Below are 25,359 nucleotides of genomic sequence, written 5' to 3' on the forward strand. Positions count from 1 at the left end.
CACCCTACCAGCCAACCTCAGATCTCTACGCAGGCACACATGAATGCACGTACATTTACACACATCCAGAAATAACCTCCCAAAAATCAAAAATTCCAAGAAATCCAAACATCGAAATGCTTGCACATACATGTGATTATGCGCAGAGGTCCACCCTACCAGCCAACCTCAGATCTCTACGCAGGCACACATGAATGCACGTACATTTACACACATCCAGAAATAACCTCCCAAAATCAACCAAATTCCAAGAAATCCAAACATCGAAATGCTTGCACATACATGTGATTATGCGCAGAGGTCCACCCTACCAGCCAACCTCAGATCTCTACGCAGGCACACATGAATGCACGTACATTTACACACATCCAGAAATAACCTCCCAAAATCAAAAATTCCAAGAAATCCAAACATCGAAATGCTTGCACATACATGTGATTATGCGCAGAGGTCCACCCTACCAGCCAACCTCAGATCTCTACGCAGGCACACATGAATGCACGTACATTTACACACATCCAGAAATAACCTCCCAAAATCAAAAATTCCAAGAAATCCAAACATCGAAATGCTTGCACATACATGTGATTATGCGCAGAGGTCCACCCTACCAGCCAACCTCAGATCTCTACGCAGGCACACATGAATGCACGTACATTTACACACATCCAGAAATAACCTCCCAAAATCAACAAATTCCAAGAAATCCAAACATCGAAATGCTTGCACATACATGTGATTATGCGCAGAGGTCCACCCTACCAGCCAACCTCAGATCTCTACGCAGGCACACATGAATGCACGTACATTTACACACATCCAGAAATAACCTCCCAAAATCAACCAAATTCCAAGAAATCCAAACATCGAAATGCTTGCACAACATGTGATTATGCGCAGAGGTCCACCCTACCAGCCAACCTCAGATCTCTACGCAGGCACACATGAATGCACGTACATTTACACACATCCAGAAATAACCTCCCAAAAATCAAAAATTCCAAGAAATCCAAACATCGAAATGCTTGCACATACATGTGATTATGCGCAGAGGTCCACCCTACCAGCCAACCTCAGATCTCTACGCAGGCACACATGAATGCACGTACATTTACACACATCCAGAAATAACCTCCCAAAATCAACAAATTCCAAGAAATCCAAACATCGAAATGCTTGCACATACATGTGATTATGCGCAGAGGTCCACCCTACCAGCCAACCTCAGATCTCTACGCAGGCACACATGAATGCACGTACATTTACACACATCCAGAAATAACCTCCCAAAAATCAACCAAATTCCAAGAAATCCAAACATCGAAATGCTTGCACATACATGTGATTATGCGCAGAGGTCCACCCTACCAGCCAACCTCAGATCTCTACGCAGGCACACATGAATGCACGTACATTTACACACATCCAGAAATAACCTCCCAAAAATCAAAAATTCCAAGAAATCCAAACATCGAAATGCTTGCACATACATGTGATTATGCGCAGAGGTCCACCCTACCAGCCAACCTCAGATCTCTACGCAGGCACACATGAATGCACGTACATTTACACACATCCAGAAATAACCTCCCAAAAATCAAAAATTCCAAGAAATCCAAACATCGAAATGCTTGCACATACATGTGATTATGCGCAGAGGTCCACCCTACCAGCCAACCTCAGATCTCTACGCAGGCACACATGAATGCACGTACATTTACACACATCCAGAAATAACCTCCCAAAAATCAAAAATTCCAAGAAATCCAAACATCGAAATGCTTGCACATACATGTGATTATGCGCAGAGGTCCACCCTACCAGCCAACCTCAGATCTCTACGCAGGCACACATGAATGCACGTACATTTACACACATCCAGAAATAACCTCCCAAAAATCAAAAATTCCAAGAAATCCAAACATCGAAATGCTTGCACATACATGTGATTATGCGCAGAGGTCCACCCTACCAGCCAACCTCAGATCTCTACGCAGGCACACATGAATGCACGTACATTTACACACATCCAGAAATAACCTCCCAAAATCAACCAAATTCCAAGAAATCCAAACATCGAAATGCTTGCACATACATGTGATTATGCGCAGAGGTCCACCCTACCAGCCAACCTCAGATCTCTACGCAGGCACACATGAATGCACGTACATTTACACACATCCAGAATAACCCCCAAAAACCAAATTCCAAGAAATCCAAACATCGAAATGCTTGCACATACATGTGATTATGCGCAGAGGTCCACCCTACCAGCCAACCTCAGATCTCTACGCAGGCACACATGAATGCACGTACATTTACACACATCCAGAAATAACCTCCCAAAAATCAAAAATTCCAAGAAATCCAAACATCGAAATGCTTGCACATACATGTGATTATGCGCAGAGGTCCACCCTACCAGCCAACCTCAGATCTCTACGCAGGCACACATGAATGCACGTACATTTACACACATCCAGAAATAACCTCCCAAAAATCAAAAATTCCAAGAAATCCAAACATCGAAATGCTTGCACATACATGTGATTATGCGCAGAGGTCCACCCTACCAGCCAACCTCAGATCTCTACGCAGGCACACATGAATGCACGTACATTTACACACATCCAGAAATAACCTCCCAAAAATCAACAAATTCCAAGAAATCCAAACATCGAAATGCTTGCACATACATGTGATTATGCGCAGAGGTCCACCCTACCAGCCAACCTCAGATCTCTACGCAGGCACACATGAATGCACGTACATTTACACACATCCAGAATAACCTCCCAAAATCAACAAATTCCAAGAAATCCAAACATCGAAATGCTTGCACATACATGTGATTATGCGCAGAGGTCCACCCTACCAGCCAACCTCAGATCTCTACGCAGGCACACATGAATGCACGTACATTTACACACATCCAGAAATAACCTCCCAAAAATCAAAAATTCCAAGAAATCCAAACATCGAAATGCTTGCACATACATGTGATTATGCGCAGAGGTCCACCCTACCAGCCAACCTCAGATCTCTACGCAGGCACACATGAATGCACGTACATTTACACACATCCAGAAATAACCTCCCAAAAATCAAAAATTCCAAGAAATCCAAACATCGAAATGCTTGCACATACATGTGATTATGCGCAGAGGTCCACCCTACCAGCCAACCTCAGATCTCTACGCAGGCACACATGAATGCACGTACATTTACACACATCCAGAAATAACCTCCCAAAATCAACCAAATTCCAAGAAATCCAAACATCGAAATGCTTGCACATACATGTGATTATGCGCAGAGGTCCACCCTACCAGCCAACCTCAGATCTCTACGCAGGCACACATGAATGCACGTACATTTACACACATCCAGAAATAACCTCCCAGAAACCAAATTCCAAGAAATCCAAACATCGAAATGCTTGCACATACATGTGATTATGCGCAGAGGTCCACCCTACCAGCCAACCTCAGATCTCTACGCAGGCACACATGAATGCACGTACATTTACACACATCCAGAAATAACCTCCCAAAATCAAAAATTCCAAGAAATCCAAACATCGAAATGCTTGCACATACATGTGATTATGCGCAGAGGTCCACCCTACCAGCCAACCTCAGATCTCTACGCAGGCACACATGAATGCACGTACATTTACACACATCCAGAAATAACCTCCCAAAATCAACCAAATTCCAAGAAATCCAAACATCGAAATGCTTGCACATACATGTGATTATGCGCAGAGGTCCACCCTACCAGCCAACCTCAGATCTCTACGCAGGCACACATGAATGCACGTACATTTACACACATCCAGAAATAACCTCCCAAAATCAAAAAATTCCAAGAAATCCAAACATCGAAATGCTTGCACATACATGTGATTATGCGCAGAGGTCCACCCTACCAGCCAACCTCAGATCTCTACGCAGGCACACATGAATGCACGTACATTTACACACATCCAGAAATAACCTCCCAAAAATCAAAAATTCCAAGAAATCCAAACATCGAAATGCTTGCACATACATGTGATTATGCGCAGAGGTCCACCCTACCAGCCAACCTCAGATCTCTACGCAGGCACACATGAATGCACGTACATTTACACACATCCAGAAATAACCTCCCAAAAATCAAAAAATTCCAAGAAATCCAAACATCGAAATGCTTGCACATACATGTGATTATGCGCAGAGGTCCACCCTACCAGCCAACCTCAGATCTCTACGCAGGCACACATGAATGCACGTACATTTACACACATCCAGAAATAACCTCCCAAAATCAACCAAATTCCAAGAAATCCAAACATCGAAATGCTTGCACATACATGTGATTATGCGCAGAGGTCCACCCTACCAGCCAACCTCAGATCTCTACGCAGGCACACATGAATGCACGTACATTTACACACATCCAGAAATAACCTCCCAAAATCAAAAATTCCAAGAAATCCAAACATCGAAATGCTTGCACATACATGTGATTATGCGCAGAGGTCCACCCTACCAGCCAACCTCAGATCTCTACGCAGGCACACATGAATGCACGTACATTTACACACATCCAGAAATAACCTCCCAAAAATCAAAAATTCCAAGAAATCCAAACATCGAAATGCTTGCACATACATGTGATTATGCGCAGAGGTCCACCCTACCAGCCAACCTCAGATCTCTACGCAGGCACACATGAATGCACGTACATTTACACACATCCAGAAATAACCTCCCAAAAATCAAAAAATTCCAAGAAATCCAAACATCGAAATGCTTGCACATACATGTGATTATGCGCAGAGGTCCACCCTACCAGCCAACCTCAGATCTCTACGCAGGCACACATGAATGCACGTACATTTACACACATCCAGAATAACTCCCCAAAAACCAAATTCCAAGAAATCCAAACATCGAAATGCTTGCACATACATGGATTATGCGCAGAGGTCCACCCTACCAGCCAACCTCAGATCTCTACGCAGGCACACATGAATGCACGTACATTTACACACATCCAGAAATAACCTCCCAAAATCAACCAAATTCCAAGAAATCCAAACATCGAAATGCTTGCACATACATGTGATTATGCGCAGAGGTCCACCCTACCAGCCAACCTCAGATCTCTACGCAGGCACACATGAATGCACGTACATTTACACACATCCAGAAATAACCTCCCCCACAGAAACCAAATTCCAAGAAATCCAAACATCGAAATGCTTGCACATACATGTGATTATGCGCAGAGGTCCACCCTACCAGCCAACCTCAGATCTCTACGCAGGCACACATGAATGCACGTACATTTACACACATCCAGAAATAACCTCCCAAAAATCAAAAATTCCAAGAAATCCAAACATCGAAATGCTTGCACATACATGTGATTATGCGCAGAGGTCCACCCTACCAGCCAACCTCAGATCTCTACGCAGGCACACATGAATGCACGTACATTTACACACATCCAGAAATAACCTCCCAAAAATCAAAAAATTCCAAGAAATCCAAACATCGAAATGCTTGCACATACATGTGATTATGCGCAGAGGTCCACCCTACCAGCCAACCTCAGATCTCTACGCAGGCACACATGAATGCACGTACATTTACACACATCCAGAAATAACCTCCCACAAAAATCAACAAATTCCAAGAAATCCAAACATCGAAATGCTTGCACAACATGTGATTATGCGCAGAGGTCCACCCTACCAGCCAACCTCAGATCTCTACGCAGGCACACATGAATGCACGTACATTTACACACATCCAGAAATAACCTCCCAAAATCAACCAAATTCCAAGAAATCCAAACATCGAAATGCTTGCACATACATGTGATTATGCGCAGAGGTCCACCCTACCAGCCAACCTCAGATCTCTACGCAGGCACACATGAATGCACGTACATTTACACACATCCAGAAATAACCTCCCAAAATCAAAAATTCCAAGAAATCCAAACATCGAAATGCTTGCACATACATGTGATTATGCGCAGAGGTCCACCCTACCAGCCAACCTCAGATCTCTACGCAGGCACACATGAATGCACGTACATTTACACACATCCAGAAATAACCTCCCAAAAATCAAAAAATTCCAAGAAATCCAAACATCGAAATGCTTGCACATACATGTGATTATGCGCAGAGGTCCACCCTACCAGCCAACCTCAGATCTCTACGCAGGCACACATGAATGCACGTACATTTACACACATCCAGAAATAACCTCCCAAAAATCAACCAAATTCCACGAAATCCAAACATCGAAATGCTTGCACATACATGTGATTATGCGCAGAGGTCCACCCTACCAGCCAACCTCAGATCTCTACACAGGCACACATGAATGCACGTACATTTACACACATCCAGAGATAAACTCCCCCACAGAAACCAAATTCCAAGAAATCCAAACATCGAAATGCTTGCACACACATGCGATTATGCGCAGAGGTCCACCCTACCAGCCAACCTCAGATCTCTATGCAGGCACACATGAATGCACGTACATTTACACACATCCAGAAATAACCTCCCAAAAATCAACCAAATTCCAAGAAATCCAAACATCGAAATGCTTGCACATACATGTGATTATGCGCAGAGGTCCACCCTACCAGCCAACCTCAGATCTCTACGCAGGCACACATGAATGCACGTAATTTACACACATCCAGAAATAACCTCCCAAAAATCAAAAAATTCCAAGAAATCCAAACATCGAAATGCTTGCACATACATGTGATTATGCGCAGAGGTCCACCCTACCAGCCAACCTCAGATCTCTACGCAGGCACACATGAATGCACGTACATTTACACACATCCAGAGATAAATCCCCACAGAAACCAAATTCCAAGTAATCCAAACATCGAAATGCTTGCACACACATGCGATTATGCGCAGAGGTCCACCCTACCAGCCAACCTCAGATCTCTATCCAGGCACACATGAATGCACGTACATTTACACACCTCCAGAAATAACCTCCCACAAATCAACCAAACTCCAAGAAATCCAAACATCGAAATGCTTGCACATACATGTGATTATGCGCAGAGGTCCACCCTACCAGCCAACCTCAGATCTCTACGCAGGCACACATTAATGCACGTACATTTACACACATCCAGAAATAACCTCCCAAAAATCAACCAAATTCCAAGAAATCCAAACATCGAAATGCTTGCACATACATGTGATTATGCGCAGAGGTCCACCCTACCAGCCAACTCAGATCTCTACACAGGCACACATGAATGCGCGTACATTTACACACATCCAGAGATAAACTCCCCCACAGAAACCAAATCCAAGAAATCCAAACATCGAAATGCTTGCACACACATGCGATTATGCGCAGAGGTCCACCCTACCAGCCAACCTCAGATCTCTATGCAGGCACACATGAATGCACGTACATTTACACACATCCAGAAATAACCTGCCAAAAATCAACCAAATTCCAAGAAATCCAAACATGGCAATGCTTGCACATACATGTGATTATGCGCAGAGGTCCACCCTACCAGCCAACCTCAGATATCTATGCAGGCACACATGAATGCACGTACATTTACACACATCCAGAAATAACCTGCCAAAAATCAACCAAATTCCAAGAAATCCAAACATGGCAATGCTTGCACATACATGTGATTATGCGTAGAGGTCCACCCTACCAGCCAACCTCAGATCTCCACGCAGGCACACATGAATGCACGTACATTTGCACACATCCACAGATAAACGACCCCACAGAAACCAAATTCCAAGAAATCCAAACATCGAAATGTTTGCACATACATGTGATTATGCGCAGAGGTCCACCCTACCAGCCAACCTCAGATCTCCACGCAGGCACACATGAATGCACATACTTCTGCACGCATCCAGATATTGACATACACACACACGTGGTGAGTCTCCACCTGTTACAGGTCAGTGCAGCCTGGACTGTCTCGAGACAGACCAGACCACCTGCACCACAGACACTTCAAACCTCATCTCAGGACAAAAACCAAAAGAACAACATAAAAAAGGATAAAACTTACCTTAGAAACATGCTGTGTTATAGGCGACAGCAGCACTGCAGAGGTGAGGACAGGCATCTGTTTGAAGTAGACAAAACAGTAAGCATAGTCATACAGAGACATACACACACACAGGCTCCGAAAGCCTAGCCAGCAAATAAAGGAGAAAAAACCCAGACCGGGCCGCCTGGCCACACTATATTAAGGTGGACCTCCCCCAGGCTCCAAAAGCCTGGCCAGCCCTTTTCATAGGGTGGCACTGCCCCAGGTGTGTAAAAGAAAGCAGAAAAACCCAGACCAGGCCGCCTCGCCACCCTTTAGGTGGACCTCCCCCAGCCTCCAAAAGCCTGGAGGCATTTTTTTACTTGCACAATTTATCAGTAAAGTTTCAATCTCTGTTATCACCCCTAGACTAGACCGGCTGCACCACACAGACACAGACACAACAAACCTCATGTCTGGAGAAAAACCACAAGAACAACATCAAAAAGAAAGAAAACGTACCTTAGAAACATGCCAGGTTAGAGGAGACGGCAGCACTGCAGAGGTGAGGACAGGCATCTGTAGACGAAACAGTAAACATAGTCATACAGACACATACACACACACACACTCCGAAAGTCTACCCCCCCCCAGGCATGGGAAAGAAAGAGGAAAAAACCCGGAAGCTGGTCAGAGATGATGGAAAGATGGATGGAGCTAAATACATGGGAATCCTGGAAGAAAACCTGTTTGAGGCTGCAAAGGACTCGAGCTTGGGATGGAGATTTACCTTTGCCCACAAACAATCTTATGGTAAATGGCCTGTATTTATATAGCGCTTTTATGGTCCCTAAGGAACCCAAAGCTACATATCCAGTCATTCACCCATTCACACACTGGTGATGGCAAGCTACGTTGTAGCCACAGCCACCCTGGGGTGCACTGACTGAGGCGAGGCTGCCGGACACTGGCGCCACCGGGCCCTCTGACCACCACCAGTAGGCAACGGGTGAAGTGTCTTGCCCAAGCCGGGGCTCGAACCAGCAACCTTCCGATTACAAGGCGAACTCCCAACTCTTGAGCCACGATCGCCCCACTCCATCTTATGGAGGAAAAACATTCCCATAAATTTCTGTCAGAGCAAAATCTCTCTCTCTCTCTTACGTATTTGCTCCTCACCACATCCTATTCCTAACCTAGCCTAGCAGTCATATATAGCTTTTAATTAATCCTGCATTTTTTGGGGGGGGGGTCAAAGACATTTCTCACCATGAAATTACTCGATAGCTTAAAACATGAACAGATTCACTGAGTAATCAGAAAAGTTTAGCATGAATCTGGACATTAGATTTAAGATTTAAGTTTTAAGCTTATCAAATATCACTTGGTAGAAGCTCCTTACTGTTTGAAGAAATCTGCTGTCCTCTTTTGCCTGCATCTTTTTTTCCATCGAAGACTGACGTTATTCCATGTTAATTAGTTTTTCTCCGTGAAAAACACAGCAACTCATTTTATCCCTGGGCGCCAGAGAGTCGAGCTCCGGATCTCAGCAGAAACGTGCCAATAAAAGTTGGCACTTTTCAAACTGATACCAGGTTGATCCAGGTATCAGTTTGAAACGCGTTCTCCTCCGTGACGTCACGGTCGGAACGCATCTGCGTAACCATGGTTACAGCGGGACGCTTTGGCGCCCTGCTGCTCAGCAGCTAATGCTCAGTTAATATATAAATACTCCAGCTCTAAAACCAAGTAAAATAAATATACTGTATATGTGTATAGTGTGCCGCGTAAGCGTTCAATTTCTAAAAGAGGCTGTAAGACGGACAGAGTTAAAAGGTGACCGATAGCAGCCATACTGAGGTGAGTTGTTGAGGATATGTCGAGCTGTGGATAAGCACGGCTGTTTTTGTGCTCTTATATACTGTTAGCCTGTTTTGGCTGGCGTTAGTGAAACTGTTTTCAACTGTATGTAACATTGTTGAACTCTAATGTCTAATGAATAAAGTCTCGATGTGACGATGTGAGCATGTAATTGTAATCCTGTGTTAATTTAAGCTTTTGGTACCGTTTAATATCCAGTACATCTGTTTGGTGTTTTGTTATAACATGCCCTGGAATAATTTTAAGTTTTACAATACCGCTGATTTACGACTCTTTGGTGACAGTCAACTGGGGGAGTTGACATGGCGGGTCTCAGAGCTAGCTTATGTGAGCCAGCGGGGATATCTGTACATGCAAGTAGCCTTAAAATATTGATTATTCATTCTCCTGCTAGGTAAGAATTTGTGTTTTATACGTATATTGTTTCTTTCCATATGTTATCGTTTGGTTATGTTATGATGTGTGGTTAATGATTATTAGTGTGCTAATCGTGAATAAGCTAGTAAGCTTGAAAATTAGCAGCCATGTTATGTTGTGCATTTGAACTAGCAGACTGCACTGTTGTTGCTTAGGGGCTATGAGCACACAAGGGCTGTATCCCAATTCAGGGTCTGCAGCCTTAAAGTACGCAGCCTCAACGATCCTCAAGGGCCGCGTACTTAAAGACCGCTAAGGCCGGAAGTGCGAGGCTTGTGAAATGGGACGGTCTAGCCTCCGTCGCGCTGCCCAGGTTGCCTTGCAACCATGATAGCTGGAAACGTGTGGTTGACAGAAATGAAGGAGAACATATTTTGTTCATTTGTTTGTTTGTTTCTACATGAACTTTGTGTGATTTGATAAGTATCTGAGGGTGAGACCACAGGACTGTAAAACATGATTGTTGGGCTTCATATACTGAACAGTCATTTAGAATTAGCTAGTAAATAACAATTAGCTAATGTTTATGAGACTAAAGTCAGTGTAAATATGATATGGCCAATATTATAGTTATTATATTAATCATTATTAGTTATTACAGCAGTGAGTTTGAACTCTCAAATCAAATCACCTTTATTGTCACATCACATGTGCAGGTACACTGGTACAGCACATGTGAGTGAAATTCATGTGAGTGAACTCTGTGTCAAATACTGAGCTTCAGTAAAGATTCAAGTTGCAGTTATTTATATGTCCTATCACCTTAAATCTTCACTCAAAGACAAGTATCTTTGACAGTGTATATACAGATGTATTATATATAAGAGACAAATGTTGTTCTTTCAATATGTTGACATTACTAAATTTGGCTCAATGCTTACATATATGTGTAAAAAGAAAATGTACGAGCTGTGATAACTGTTTTTGATAGAATGAAGAGTAGACTGATATATGAAATATTCCTTTATTGGGTGAGAAAATCAGACCATGTCATAACTGCTTTAAGTCATACAGAATAGATATCAGAGCCTTAAACAGGCTGACTTCTGCTAAATGGGTCAAACTGGGCAGAAAGTATACAAACACATAACATCCTTATAGAATATGATGTAACACTATAGATCAACTTACCTCAGAATATATAAAGCATATAAACAATTACAGCAATATGATGCAACAAACACAGCAGTGCTACTAATCCAAAATACTCAAAGCTTCATAGAACTGAAACAAACATTTATTTTTAGCTCCATTCTGCTGCTGATACATACTTTAGGTTTCTGAATATTAAACTTGTTGCTGCCTTTCATAGTGTGTAACTTGAAGGCCCTGAGTACTTTCTCCCACACTGAAAACACTGGGATGATAACATTATTTGAACATTACCTAATAAGACTGATTCAGGACAGACAATTAGTTAAGTTAAACTTTCCTAGCAGTCCTTCACAAACAGGGAACAGTCTGTCTATTCTCTCCATCTGTCAGCTGCTGCTGGCTCTTCCTCCTCCTCTTCCTCACACACTGCTGAGTTTGTCCTGGTGGATCATCAGGGGTGCAAAGCCTCACAGATGATGTTCAGCAGTGGGTCCCTCAGTCTGTCCTCACTCTGGACACTTGCAGTTGTCACACATGGAAATCAAATGTGTGATAAGCTGCAGGATTCAAACACAAGTGTAACTTATAAATACATGTTCATACTTTTATTCCACAATCAGAGAGAAAGAAACAGAGAGAGAGTGCAGGACAGACAGACAGGTGACAGTCTCAGGTGTACACACTGCTACAAAACAGCACAAGAGAAGGAGGATTTAGTGTTTGTGTTATTACGAGTGCTAAACAAGAAGAGTTCCCAGATGGTACAGTGGACACATGTGTGACTCCTGTGATTAAAGCATCTTTCTTTCAGCTTAACGAGTGAACCGTCAGCTCGTTCAAACACACGTTAAAGTCCGTTTGGCTCGACACCACCGAACAGAGGCAGCAATATAACATAGCGAACATTAACAGTGCAGTGAATCCTGCTTGTGCCGTCATATTCAGGACTGCAAACCGAGCAGCATCACTGACTTTCAGCTTGTTGTGTTTGTGGATATATGACTGACTTTAATTATCCATAAAATCATCACATCTCTGTAAGACTATATTACAGAGATGTGACTATTATTTTAAAGGCTTTAAAACCAAGTAAACGCTGAACGTACAAACATCACTAATGGCAAATAACTTTGCCGCCACGTGGCCAACAGTAATGTTTTAATGTTCCTCATTATTAAACATTTGCACATAAATAAGTGACATATTATTCAGTACTTACCTTTAACAATTTACTCTTCGCCGCTCCGCTTCTGCCATCTGTGGCAAAATTATCCACACCGACTGCCGCGCTATGAATTGTGGGATATGTTGGGCCACGAAGTGTACACCGCCACATCCTTAAAATTCAGGGAAATGAAGGACGCATTTGAGGGCTGCATTTCGAGCAGCCTTTGAATTGGGACAGCCTTCGTCGCGTCGCTGTGATGTAATCGGCCTTAAAATGCAGCCTTTAAGGCTGCAGACCCTGAATTGGGATACAGCCAAGGTCTGTAGCTGTGTCAGAGCAAGCTTGTGTGAGCCAGCAGTGATATCTGTACACGCAGTACCCTTAAAATAGTCGTGTTTTTTAAAATTTTGCTGGCCAGCTATTTTCTTATTTAGAAAGGCTATATGGAGACATTTTTATGGGCTCAAATTGTGGTCATAAATATGTTGTACTTGTAAATTAGTTTTGTACTTGTAAAAAAAGATTTGTATGTGTAAAAAGAATTTGTGTATGTGTAAAAAAGATTTGTGTGTGAAATACATGTGAAACTCTGCACTCAAGTTTCAAGTTACAAGTACGAATTTTGACCTTATTTTTCTTCCTTTCATCTGATTGGTCAATGTCATGTCAATCACAAATTTAACTATCCAATCAGAGACCAGATGGGTTTGGCTGTCGGAGGGGCACTTTTGATTTATACTGATTTATAAGTACAAAATATTTATGACCACAATTTGAGCCCATACATTTTGGTTATTGCCACAGACTCTTACTGCAGAAGGAGGATCTTGTGGTTTTACAACTCATGGACTGAGGCTATGTCCACATGTACACGGGTATTTTTGAAAACGATTTTTATATGCGTTTGCACCTTTGGACCACCAAAACTGGTTATGGACAAATCAAGTGTGTGATCATGTATGAGTTGTATAGTTTTAATGTTTTATTTGGGAACAGAATGGTGTGTATGTGTAAGTTTGGTGATGAAGTTTTTATTATGAATGAATGATGAATTTTTATGTCTATTTTTTATGTGGACAACAGATGGAAATTAGCCTTTGGCTATAATCTGGCATGTTTACATTCATGTAATTTGTTTTTACATTTATGTTCATTAGCATGCACTGTCCTAAATAAATAAATAAATAAATACACGAAAACAGAGATAAAAATTCCTGCCAGGGTGGAGATTTTCGAAAACTCCGTTTTTGCCTTTACACGTGGAAGAGGAAAACGGAGAAAACACAGCGTCAAAGGTGTGCGCCTTTTTTGACGTCACATTGTGCGCCATGTTATTGTTTCGGTGAAATGAATTTCTACAATGGCGGACTTAGACAAAATACTGTTACTGTTAATTTTACTCTCTGCAGTGTTTAAATGCTTACATGTACACGCACAGTTACTGTCCCTCCACACATAGGACTCAGTTCTGCTTGTATGCCCCATCTTTGTTTACTCTTTCCCACCCAGGCTTCTAGACTTCTCATTGGCCAACATTTCTACAGGTTAGGAGTATATCGCTACCTGTTGCTTCGGCCTGTTCCTGGGATTTTTTTAAATAACGAAAACAAAAAATCTCCGTTTTCAAAAATACCCATGTACATGTGGACGTAGCCTGAGAAAGGACTCAATAAGTAATATGTTCACATATTCCAGGGTTAAACACAAGTGAGACTCAATCTGATATTAAGTGAAGTGTTGGTAACTGATGCCAGTGTTTTTCTTCTTTCTCCCTGTTTAAATCCCATTCATATTAGGGACCCTAATTTTATCCTGCTACAAACATATTCACCCAGTGTTAGTTAAGTTTCCTGTAAACTAAACATGTAAAGCGGATGTGAGAGAGGCTGTGGTGAAGTCCTGGAGTTCTTAAGGACGTACGTGCTCCAGTCCAGAAATTTGTATGAGATATTGGACACAGGTGGTAAAATGCTGTAACACCCTGAATAAATTGTCCTTTCTTGTTACAGATGTTGTTTCAGTTATTCTTTGGTAAGCTGACATATTTGTTACATAATCATATTGTTTATCAGAGGGAAAGTGTGAGCTTTAGAATACTGGAGCCTAAGGTTAGGTGCAATAATATTCAACTGTAATATTAGTTTATAACTAGGTGTTGTCAGTTAGCCAGTGTTGTGTCAAAAAGTCATGTCTGCCATAAACTAATTTCCGGTATTTGTCAAAAACCAGTTGATCATATTTAAACTGCTATAGCCAACTTTTTGGTCTATGTAATATGTGAAACGTATGTCAAAGATATCCATCATGATTGATATCGAGTCATCTTGTACCACAAACAACATTCCTGTCACAAGGTAGAAGCTGCAATCAGTTTTTGGAGGTGATTTTTATTTCTCATTCATTAATTTGACATTAAAATGACTTTAAGAGTAATCTGGCCAAGAGGACAGCAGAAATTGCAACAAATATAATAATAGTTCTCTAAACATATTTTAAGTGGCCCAAAAGGACTGGATTGATTTTTAATGTAGTTACTGTTAGGTCTAATTGTTGAATGTTGCCATTGTGTTTCTTAAATTTGTACAGTCTTAGTTCAAGCAGTATTATCAAAGCCATTCCTTTGATCCTGAGCACCTCTAACCACTCTGTGTTGGGGGAGGTTTTATTGTAGATACATCCTATCTGAAAGATCTGTTTCTTGTGTCGTAAGCTTCCTGCTTTTACGACCCCTTGGTCAGCAGGTCTCACACACACACACACACACACACACACACACACATTCCTACTTACATATAAAGGTTCACACATATACATACAATGCCTTAGAACCATGTGGGCGTTGCTTGCTGTGTTTTGTGTGAACTGTCTCTCAATAAAAGGCAGCAGGAGGAGGCCATCGGGGGGTCATTTTCGTGCTGGACACAGATGAGGCCTCCCTTGCGCAAGTAATCGATCGATCGCTGACTGTCTTGTTTTCTTTCATGATGAATAAGTCTCTAGAACTAGCGGGGTTTGTGGGAACAGACCCAACATTTATTTGGTCCTTCGAGAGCCGGATCCTAACACATCGCATTCACCGAGGAGAGGGAGAGGACGCCACCGCAGTCTGCTAGCAGCCATTGTCTGGGACGATTGACGAAAGCCCTGTTACTTTGCTTTGTTTCAGGCCGGACAGTTTGCGCCTGAACTCCCCTCGCGATTGACGGGAACCAGAGACTCTTCCCATGAACGGAAACAACACGAACAGTGAGTACAGAAGGCCTTAGAGAGCGGCTACGTGCCCGTGCGTTAAAGCAGGTACGTGAGTGCGCAAGCTGTGCGTGTAGACGCAAGCTGCCTGGTTTCTCCGCCAGTGTTTTTGTTTTTAATCTTTTTGATTTATTTAAGGAGGGTTAAGTCGGTTTCTCCACCGAAGGAGGTTTAAAGAGGTTTCTCCACCGAATAGAAGGAGGGTAAGGACGGTTTCTCCACCGAAAGGAGGATAGAGCTCTATAAAGATAAAAAAGGTTCTCCGCAGTTAAGGGCGTTGAGTGTATGGTTTCTCCACCAATGGTAAGGAGGAAAGAGCTCGCCGCGGTAAGGGGGATTATAGGCCTAAAAAGAGTGTGAATGAGCGTATATGTGTGTGAGTGCCAGTAAAGTGAACGCAGCAGCACGGAAGGAAACCTAAGCGGTGTTATTGGAATTCGGTGACCTGTTGTGTACACGTAGCCTGGGTTTTGGTGTAAGTCGCGTTGCCTGCTGCAAACTTAAAAGAAGTCTGCCTTGAAGGAGGATGAAATACACTGCAAAGTTTTTATTGGGCAGAACGTGTTGTGTGGATCGTTGAAGAATTAAGTGAAATTGTGCGCTAAGCAGAAGTGAGCGTGTCTGACGTCACGGTGTGTGTGAAAAGGTATCCAGCTGGGGCAGACGTGATTCTGCAGGTCACCTGCCCAGCGGACAAAGAAATAACATAGTTGTGTGGTGAATGATAGCACGAAGAGTGTTTATGTTTCTCAGCCTGAAACAGCTGTAATGCTACTTTCTGTTTGGAGAGAAGGACAGTTTAAAAAAAAAACAGAGAGAGAGAGATTTGTGTTGTTTTAAGCAGTGATGAGATTAATGAAAATGTGATGAGAGGAACACAAAAACATACAGAAAATGCATCAACCATACTAACCCTACATGTATACACAATAAATGATACTCATGAAGACCAGACAGCATCTTAAGCATGAGATTCTGTTTGTCATCTTGTCCAAGTCACTAGTAAGATGAAAGTGATACATAGACTAGTGGACTGAATATTATAGGAGGACAGATGACTGCATCATAGGAGAAAACAGAATGCTGATGAGGGGTCTTAAATGAGTGAGCTGATTGTGAGTTTCTGGTGTGTGAAGAAGTTTTACCATGGCACACATTTGGTTACATGAGAAGAAACTTATTATGTGTTGAGACAACAGGGTTATGCTGTATGTTGTGTGTGGCTGATTGGATGAATGTTTGAGATTAAACTGGCTGTTGATTTGTCTTTTGTTACTAAGTTGAGCCTGCCAAATGGGTTGTTACGATTTATCCCACTGGCATGAAGAACACGTGTCATGACTTAACCAAGGCCTTTCTTTCCTTTGCTTTCCTTTATTTTCTTTCCTTTCTTTTTATTTTGTTACTTTCATGGTGCACTGAAGGTTTTGTTTGATGATCTCTGTTTGAGCAGATATGCACGATTAGAACAGAAGCGCTATACGACTCGTCGTCGAGAAAACTGTTGCAAAAGTGAGTTTCTCCAAAAATTTAAATGGGCTCAGGAGAAAGCCACTTATTTGGGACAATCAGAAAACAAGTCCCTGCCAAAAAGGATTCAGCGATGTAATCCGATTCTAAAGTTCTTCTTGTTTTTTGAAATGACGTCATTGCTGGCAGTAGAAACTTATTGCGTCACGAGAGATTCTACTGTCAGCAAATAAAAAATGAGTGGAAAAACTGACTGACAAAAGCTGACAAGACTGACTGACTTAACACCATTGTGTGAAGTTAGCCCCCACCTGACAAATGTGTGGATGTATCTCTGTGTGTGTCTCTATTGCAGGAGCAGAAGGAGACCACAGGAGGAAACTTGGGTCACATGACTATGTGAACTCTGCAAATTTAACCTTTTAGTTTAAAATTTTCTGTGTCTGTGAATTTACCATGGGTGTGTCATTAACTACTTTGTTGCTCACAGAGATTACTGTGAGAAAGAGTGTATACGAATGCGCAACGCTAACATTTACATTTCTTTTTACAGCAGATGGTTAATCATGTGATTCGATCATGTGATTTATAGCAGGACACATCTTAATGATGTTTTTCTACCACAGGATTACTGAGATTTTGTGTGAAGAAAACTGTGGTTACAGGCTGTGTGTTGGTGATTAAATTACACTGTGTTGTGGAGAAAATGTTGAAAATTACAGGAAAGAAGTGAATACAGTGTGGGATATATTGTGTTTGAAACCAGTGTTACTTTTCTCACAGCAGAGTGTTAACTTTATGACCTTTTTACAGCGTCTCTGGAATCTGGATGGCTGGCACCTGACCACCAGGATGACCCGTGTGTTTGGCTAATGTTTGTTTTTCTTTAAGAGTGCTTGTAAAGGATTCAGCACAGACAGACAAGTGACAATTGAACAAATGTGCAGTGGTTACAGAATAGTTGAATATGGGCTCATTAGCTGGCCACTATTGAGCTCACAGTGATAAAAATGAGTGGAGTGACAAACTTAAGGAAAGTCACCGATTAAATTGTGGAATAAATTGGGATGGTTCATGATTTGGGACAAATTATGATAATAATAATAGTGATTTAATGACTGGAGAAAACCTGCACATGATATTTGTCTTTTATGCTGAATACTTTATTACTCTTATGATCTATAGTTGGTTGAAAATGTGAAGTTTGATTTAAAGACTTTGTCTTCCAGGATACAGGCTCTGGGTGGAGCTGAGAGTTAAACAAGCTAAACATTTAATTACTGACTGATGTTTTTACTAGAGATGGCACGATACCACTTTTTTATGTCCGATACCGATATCATAAATTTGGATATCTGCCGATACCGATATGAATCCGATATAGTGTGTTTTTTAATCAATAAAACTGTTTTTTTAATATCTTGCTGCATTTTGTATAAGTTCATACTCAAGTTTAAATAAACAATAACACTAAAGCTATTCTGTTATACCTGTATGTAAAAAATACACTGCACCCAAAATATTTCATAGTTCAGGAACACTGATCAATCTAATAAACTTAATCCTCCCTATTCTGGTATTTTAAAGAGTACTTAGCAGAAATATTAAGCAACCTAAAAAATAGGGAACCACCCCCCACCCTCCACCTCATGATGCTTAATCGATGTAATCAACTTTAATTTGATGCAGTGTGAAAAAAAAATGCACAGAAATAAATTATTTTTCAAGAACAATTAAATAGATTCAACATCTTTCTTCAACAGAATTGCAGACTGCACAGATGGTACCTTCCCAAAGGAAAAAGTACTATAGCTTACTAGGGTATATTAGACTTAACAGTTACTATATACAGTAATGGACTTCTATACATTTTACATCAGATTAAAACTTTGGGTGTAAGATTCAGATAATTATTTATTAAAAGCTAGGCATTTTAAATGAGAATAAGAAAGAAAAGTATGTCTTTGTGCCCCCTTTTCCCTGTTAATGCCCTATCGGCCCCCCTGGCTACACTTTGCTAGATCCGCCCCTGCACAGTTACCAGCCGTCAGCTACGTAGAAAAGGATCCTGGTGTAGAAAGTAATATTAAATAAATTCTAACAACAGCTTATCAAGCTTAAACGTGCTGCTGTTGTTCCGCCGCTGGTTTCCTCTTTCTGGTGCAAAGTGGACCAAAAACAAAGAAGAGAGACGGACTCGCAACAGAAAAGCCGATCAGCTGACCATTAAGCAGTTTCACGATTGAAGTAGCCGCAGGAAGGTGAGGGAGAGAGAGTCAGTCGCTCCATATATCGGTTGTTAAGCTTAACGTGGGAACGCTTTACAAACATTCAGAGATGAACTTACACACTTGCTTTACTTCTCTCTGGGATAACTTCCTCGAGATGAAATGCTGGTTTGGTAGTGAGGCTACAAATACACACAGCCACTCTATCACGTGACACATACTGCTCCGACATGCTACGGTTGTGAGCCGAGTTACGCCATGTCGCAAGTTTTGTGAGGTGTTTTTTTTTATATATTTAATGGATCGGATTACATTTTTTATTTCTCGCCGATATCCGATCCAGTAATTTAGGTCAGTATCGGACCGATACGTAATATCGGATCGGTCCATCTCTAGTTTTTACACAGGGTCACAGCTTGGAGTGAAGCTGCTCCAAGGGACAAACCCTGGAGACTGTTTTAGGGAGACTGTGCAACATTCTTGTACATGTCTCATAGGGGAGTTGACACATGGCAGAAGCCATGTGGCGAGAGGAGTGTCATTTTAATTTGCAGATGTCGTGAGGTGCCATGACGAGAAGGAGTGACTGAGGAGATCGTCCACAAGATGGAAGCTGAGGCGTGGAGAGAGTCTTCAGGAGGATCGGAGATCAGCACAGAGAGCTGTGCTACTGAGCTTCCAGGAGATCGTCATGAGGAGACTCTGCACAGCAAAATCTTAAATGAGATAAAAGACTTGCGACGTTGACGTTGAGGAAGACAACTAAGGTGTACGACGTGCTCTGCCTTTAAAATCTTCAGCAACGTTGGAACATGAGAACCTGAGGGAGCGTGCCAAGCTCCAAAAAGTGACAGCGCAGAGGAGGTCCAGCGATGGACTTGTGGTTCTGTGAACAGCACAAATGCCAGATGACTGTGAAATAACTAACAGCACTTTTTCCACAAGTGAAGCCAGTAACTTACTATCCTAAAAGATTAGCTCTAGTTGCTTGTGCTTTACCTCCATGCGTGAGATCAGTATATGCAGCAGCTTACGCTGTACAATGTTTCAGGAAATAGTTCATTTCACCTTTTTGACACTGTTAGTTCCACACGAGGTAGATGTCTGCTACTGCAGACTAAAATTACATTTCTGTCACCTACAAGACACTTGTCTTTAATGTTACTGTTACTCTCATAACCATACATAACCATAAAGTGGTGCACAATTCTAAATCCGTCAAACCTTTTGCCGACGAAAGAAGAGGGCACTTCTCATGAGTGTAGAGGCCACGTAGAGAAGGAGTGTAAGCCGAGGGATGACTTAGAAGATGTGCCACTTGGTGAGGGAAAGGTTTGGTTTGTTGATGGTTTGAGTTTTACAACAGACTAAAACAGGTTTTACTGTAGAAGATAGTGAGGAAGTTATCTGTGCAGGACAACTAGCATGTTTCATATTTGCTTGAGCAGCAGAGATGCTAGCTTTAACGGAAGCGTGTAAAGCTGCAGAGAAATAAGATGTCACAATATACACTGATAGCCAGTATACATTTGCTACATTACATTTCTTTGTGATGCAGTGGGTGAGACGAGGTGTGACAGCCTCCACAGGGAAACCTGTAGAACATGCCAAACTCTTGCAAAATCTGCTGGAGGCAGAGTCTTTACCCAGTAGAATTGCCGTTTGTAAATGTGTAGCACACATGTGAGGGAAAGATCCAGTTGCATTAGGAAATGCTTTTTCAGATAAGATCGCGAAAGAGGCAACTTTAGGAGAACATGGTGTTAGCGTTTTAGCAGTGCAACGCCAGCAGACGTTGGCTATTATGCGAGATGCACTGGTAGACATGCAGGGCCACTCATCTACTGCAGGAAAACAGTTGTGACTTACGGAAGGAGCGAGCTTGCAGGATGGTGTTTGTTATCTGTGTGATAAACCAATACTGCCTTAGAATTTGTATAAGATTGCTGCTATTTTGCGCCATGGGCTTTGCCATGTCGCAACAGGAGGGAGATAATGAGTAGTTTATACTTTAAGATTAAATACCCTTAAAAAAAAATAAATAAATTTTTGCAGGTCATGTATGATATGTTGCAAGCACAATTCTCAGGGTAATTTGAGACCTAAGAGAGGGAAATTCCCCAGACCCGGTCACCCATTTCAAGTTATTCACATGGACTTTATAGAGCTGTCCAACTGTAATAACTATAAGTACTGTTTAGTGATAGTGTGCCCTTTTTCAAAGTGGGTAGAAATTGTACCAACTAGGGAAGCAGATGCCATTTCGGTTGCCAAAGCAATATGTAAGAATATCATTTGGAACACGGGATTCCCGAGACCATTTATAGTGATAATGGTCCACATTTTGTAAATGAAGTGATTGGATTAATGGCACAACATCTAGGGATAACACTAAAACATCATTGTTTATATCACCCACAAAGTGCAGGGTTGGTAGAGAGAACTAATGGAACAGTAAAGTTAAAACTTAGGAAGAGACGCAGGACATGGTTAGACTGTATAGAATTAGTTAAGATGTATACGAATGTACATGGGGATTACTCCAACAGAGAATGGTGTGACTCTTTGAGATTATATATGTTAGAGCATTTAGAGTTCTAATCTTCTGTAGTGATGATAGGAGAGCAGAAGAGAGAGCATATTAGCAGATTAGATGCTTAAAATGTTTAAAAGTAAAGAAGTCTTGAGAACAAATGATCTGCCAGATGATTCTGTTTCTCCGCAGGAGCAGAGTCTGAAGTCTGGAGATTGGATGTTGATAAGGCCATGGAGAGGAAGTGCTGGTCCAGTCCACGGTGGGAAGGTCCATATCGGATGCTGCTGACGACGCCCACAGCAGTGAAGATCGCTAAAAGAAACACTTGGATACATTAAGCACACTGCAAGAAGGTGACACACATCCAGGCCAACTCGGGGTAAGTGGTAGGAAGACCGGGTACAAAGGGGGGGGAAAGCCTCCAGGGCCCCTCGTCTCAATCCGGTGAAGAAACCAACTGAGCCACAGGTACTCATCAGAATGGCTGGGAATGTGCTGTGCGCCTTCTTGTGCCTGTGGACCCAGAGTGGGATGACAGGAGCGCACTGGGACAGAGCAAACCACACCCAGTACCCGCATGGGGTTTTCAACAACTACTGGTGGCAGTTTGTGAACACAACCGCTCACATAAAGAACAAGACCAATGGTTATGCTTGTGATGCCACTGTCTACACATTCTTCTGGACTGTGGCCATATAGCATCACTGAGAGCGAGACAGTTTGTTTGGTTGCCTTAGCAACACATCCAGGAGTAAACGTACTTGGAACACTGCCAACTTTTCAACTTCTGAACCTGACTGGACGGTTGATTCACCAGTAGCTGGGAAGGTGAACTGCTCTGGTACGACAGACCTGATAGTCTGACTCCAAGTATCAGACTTGCTGCAGGACATTGAACAGCTAAACGAACTGGAAACAGGCCAGTTGCCTATGTGTATGAAGGGCAATGGATTAGTCCAAGTTGGAGATTTACCATGAAATCTGAGCAACGTCACCTATTCTTTGTGTCCTCTGCAAGAAGGATGCAAACAGAGAAGCCTTTTGTCTACATTTACATCATGAACACTTCTCTAAGCTGGTTGAGGTTTTGAGCTAAGAAGATCAAAAGAGCTTGATCCAATTTCCTTTACAAAGCTTTTCCTGTGGTGACAACAAGACAGGAGAAGAGTTGTAAATGCAGATAATTTACCAGTTGACTCTAACCCCCACAGGATGCCTATAGTGAAAAGATCTGGGGGTGTTGATAGGAGTCATAAAGAAGGGTGTTGACCAGGCTACAGCTTTGAAGTTAGCTGAGAGCCACATGGACAAACGATAAAGTCAACTGATGTGTTTGAATGTCTATGTCTGTATACAGTTGTATTGTAGTGACATATGATTTTTGAGAATGTTGATTCTTCTTGTTTGACTGTTACATTCAGTTGTTTACTTGCAGGAATACATAATGAATCACACGACAGGAGTAGATGCACCACAAGGCTGGATAACTAGGTGAATGTCTGGTCCTTGGTGGCATCTTCTTTTGAAAATATTAATTCCTGTTTTTGGACTGTTGACACTGATTTGCTTACGTGTAGGATGTAGTTTACTGTGTATGAGATCAATGAGAAGCAGGTTAACTGCTTACATGTATTAACTGTGAACTTTTGCATCGATAGAAGGTGAATGAAGAGGAGTTGTGTATGAATGAAATCTACACTGACACTGTCCAAACAAAGGGTGCATAAGTTGAAATTTAAGTATATACAATGACAAAAAGGGGGGAAATGTTAGGTCTAATTGTTGAATGTTGCCATTGTGTTTCTTAAATTTGTACAGTCTTAGTTCAAGCAGTATTATCAAAGCCATTCCTTTGATCCTGAGCACCTCTAACCACTCTGTGTTGGGGGAGGTTTTATTGTAGATACATCCTATCTGAAAGATCTGTTTCTTGTGTCGTAAGCTTCCTGCTTTTACGACCCTTTGGTCAGCAGGAGGTCTCACACACACACACACACATTCCTACTTACATATAAAGGTTCACACACATATACATACAATGCCTTAGAACCATGTGGGCGTTGCTTGCTGTGTTTTGTGTGAACTGTCTCTCAATAAAAGGCAGCAGGAGGAGGCCATCGGGGGGGTCATTTTCGTGCTGGACACAGATGAGGCCTCCCTTGCGCAAGTAATCGATCGATCGCTGACTGTCTTGTTTTCTTTCATGATGAATAAGTCTCTAGAACTAGCGGGGTTTGTGGGAACAGACCCAACAGTTACAATAACACAGTGTTATAAATATACTTGAAGAAATAGGTAATTATTAAATTTGTTATATACCCTTTTGTAAATCATGCTCCCTAAAGTCTGTTTACCAATATAAGTAAAGACATTGGAAATCATTTTTTGGCAAACAATGACTTTTTGGCACAACACTGGAGGTAAAACAGGTATGATCCTTCATATCTGGAGTCTGAAGGTGCAGACATAAGTTCAGATATCCCTGGGATGTTTAAGAGTTTACAATTTCTCTGGTTCATTAGCTTTAATCAGTTAGTCAGTAATTACTCAAGATTATTTCCCTAGTACTCCTGAATTCAAATAAATATTCAGGGGATTGGGCCCTGTGCTTTCCCACAGGTGAACTCAGGTGAAATGAAAGAAGTAGTGGATGCCCTCCTCCTCTGGCACAATGATAACTCAGAAAAGCTCCTTGGAGTAAGGAGATCAGGCTCAGAAGTGGTTCTTTCTAAGAATGTATATCTGTATTTATAAATGACATACTAAGGATGAGTAATGCTTAAATAATGAGGAATTAAGCAGTGACCAATGACACATTTAAAAATGTCTCATTGTTATCTACTATTCTATGTTTGTTTATGAGTACAAGATCATTTTTTTCTATTAAATAACCTAAAAAATGACTGACTGCACCTTTAAAAATACTAACTTAAGTAACCAAGATAAGCCAGCAGTCCACAGGAAATAATTTGTGCACCATGTCACTAAAGTTATTTTAACTGCAAATTTAAAAGTAAACATAAATGAACCCTCTTGACATGACTTTGAAGACAGATGTGATCAGATGGAAAGTGCAGAAAGCTGACTGATGTCGATCTGTGGCTGCATTAAATGTTGGCCTGTCCTGTATTAGGCATTAAGGATTTTCTTTGATGGCCATTTAGCTCTTATGGCATGATATTTGTTTAATAATTGATTGATACTGTGTATTAAATAATTTGATAAATAAGATGTTAAAAACCTCATCATCATATCAA

The 25,359-nt window shown here is 41.7% G+C and overlaps 2 long non-coding RNA genes across 2 annotated transcripts; one reads left to right on the top strand and one right to left on the bottom strand.

Annotated features, from left to right (window-relative positions):
* Positions 1–7,940: 7,940 nt before the first annotated feature.
* On the bottom strand, positions 7,941–9,643 carry LOC109196265 (uncharacterized). Its single transcript, XR_002057804.2, has 3 exons — positions 9,461–9,643; positions 8,581–8,637; positions 7,941–8,154 (listed from the first exon to the last, which is right to left on the bottom strand). It is a non-coding gene; the product is annotated as an uncharacterized LOC109196265 (long non-coding RNA).
* An 87-nt stretch (positions 9,644–9,730) lies between these two features.
* On the top strand, positions 9,731–16,124 carry LOC109196266 (uncharacterized). The gene is made up of 2 exons (XR_002057805.2): positions 9,731–9,918; positions 15,786–16,124. It is a non-coding gene; the product is annotated as an uncharacterized LOC109196266 (long non-coding RNA).
* Positions 16,125–25,359: the final 9,235 nt, after the last annotated feature.

Source organism: Oreochromis niloticus, linkage group LG20 (assembly GCF_001858045.2).
Source record: "Oreochromis niloticus isolate F11D_XX linkage group LG20, O_niloticus_UMD_NMBU, whole genome shotgun sequence".
NCBI classification, from domain to species: domain Eukaryota; kingdom Metazoa; phylum Chordata; class Actinopteri; order Cichliformes; family Cichlidae; genus Oreochromis; species Oreochromis niloticus.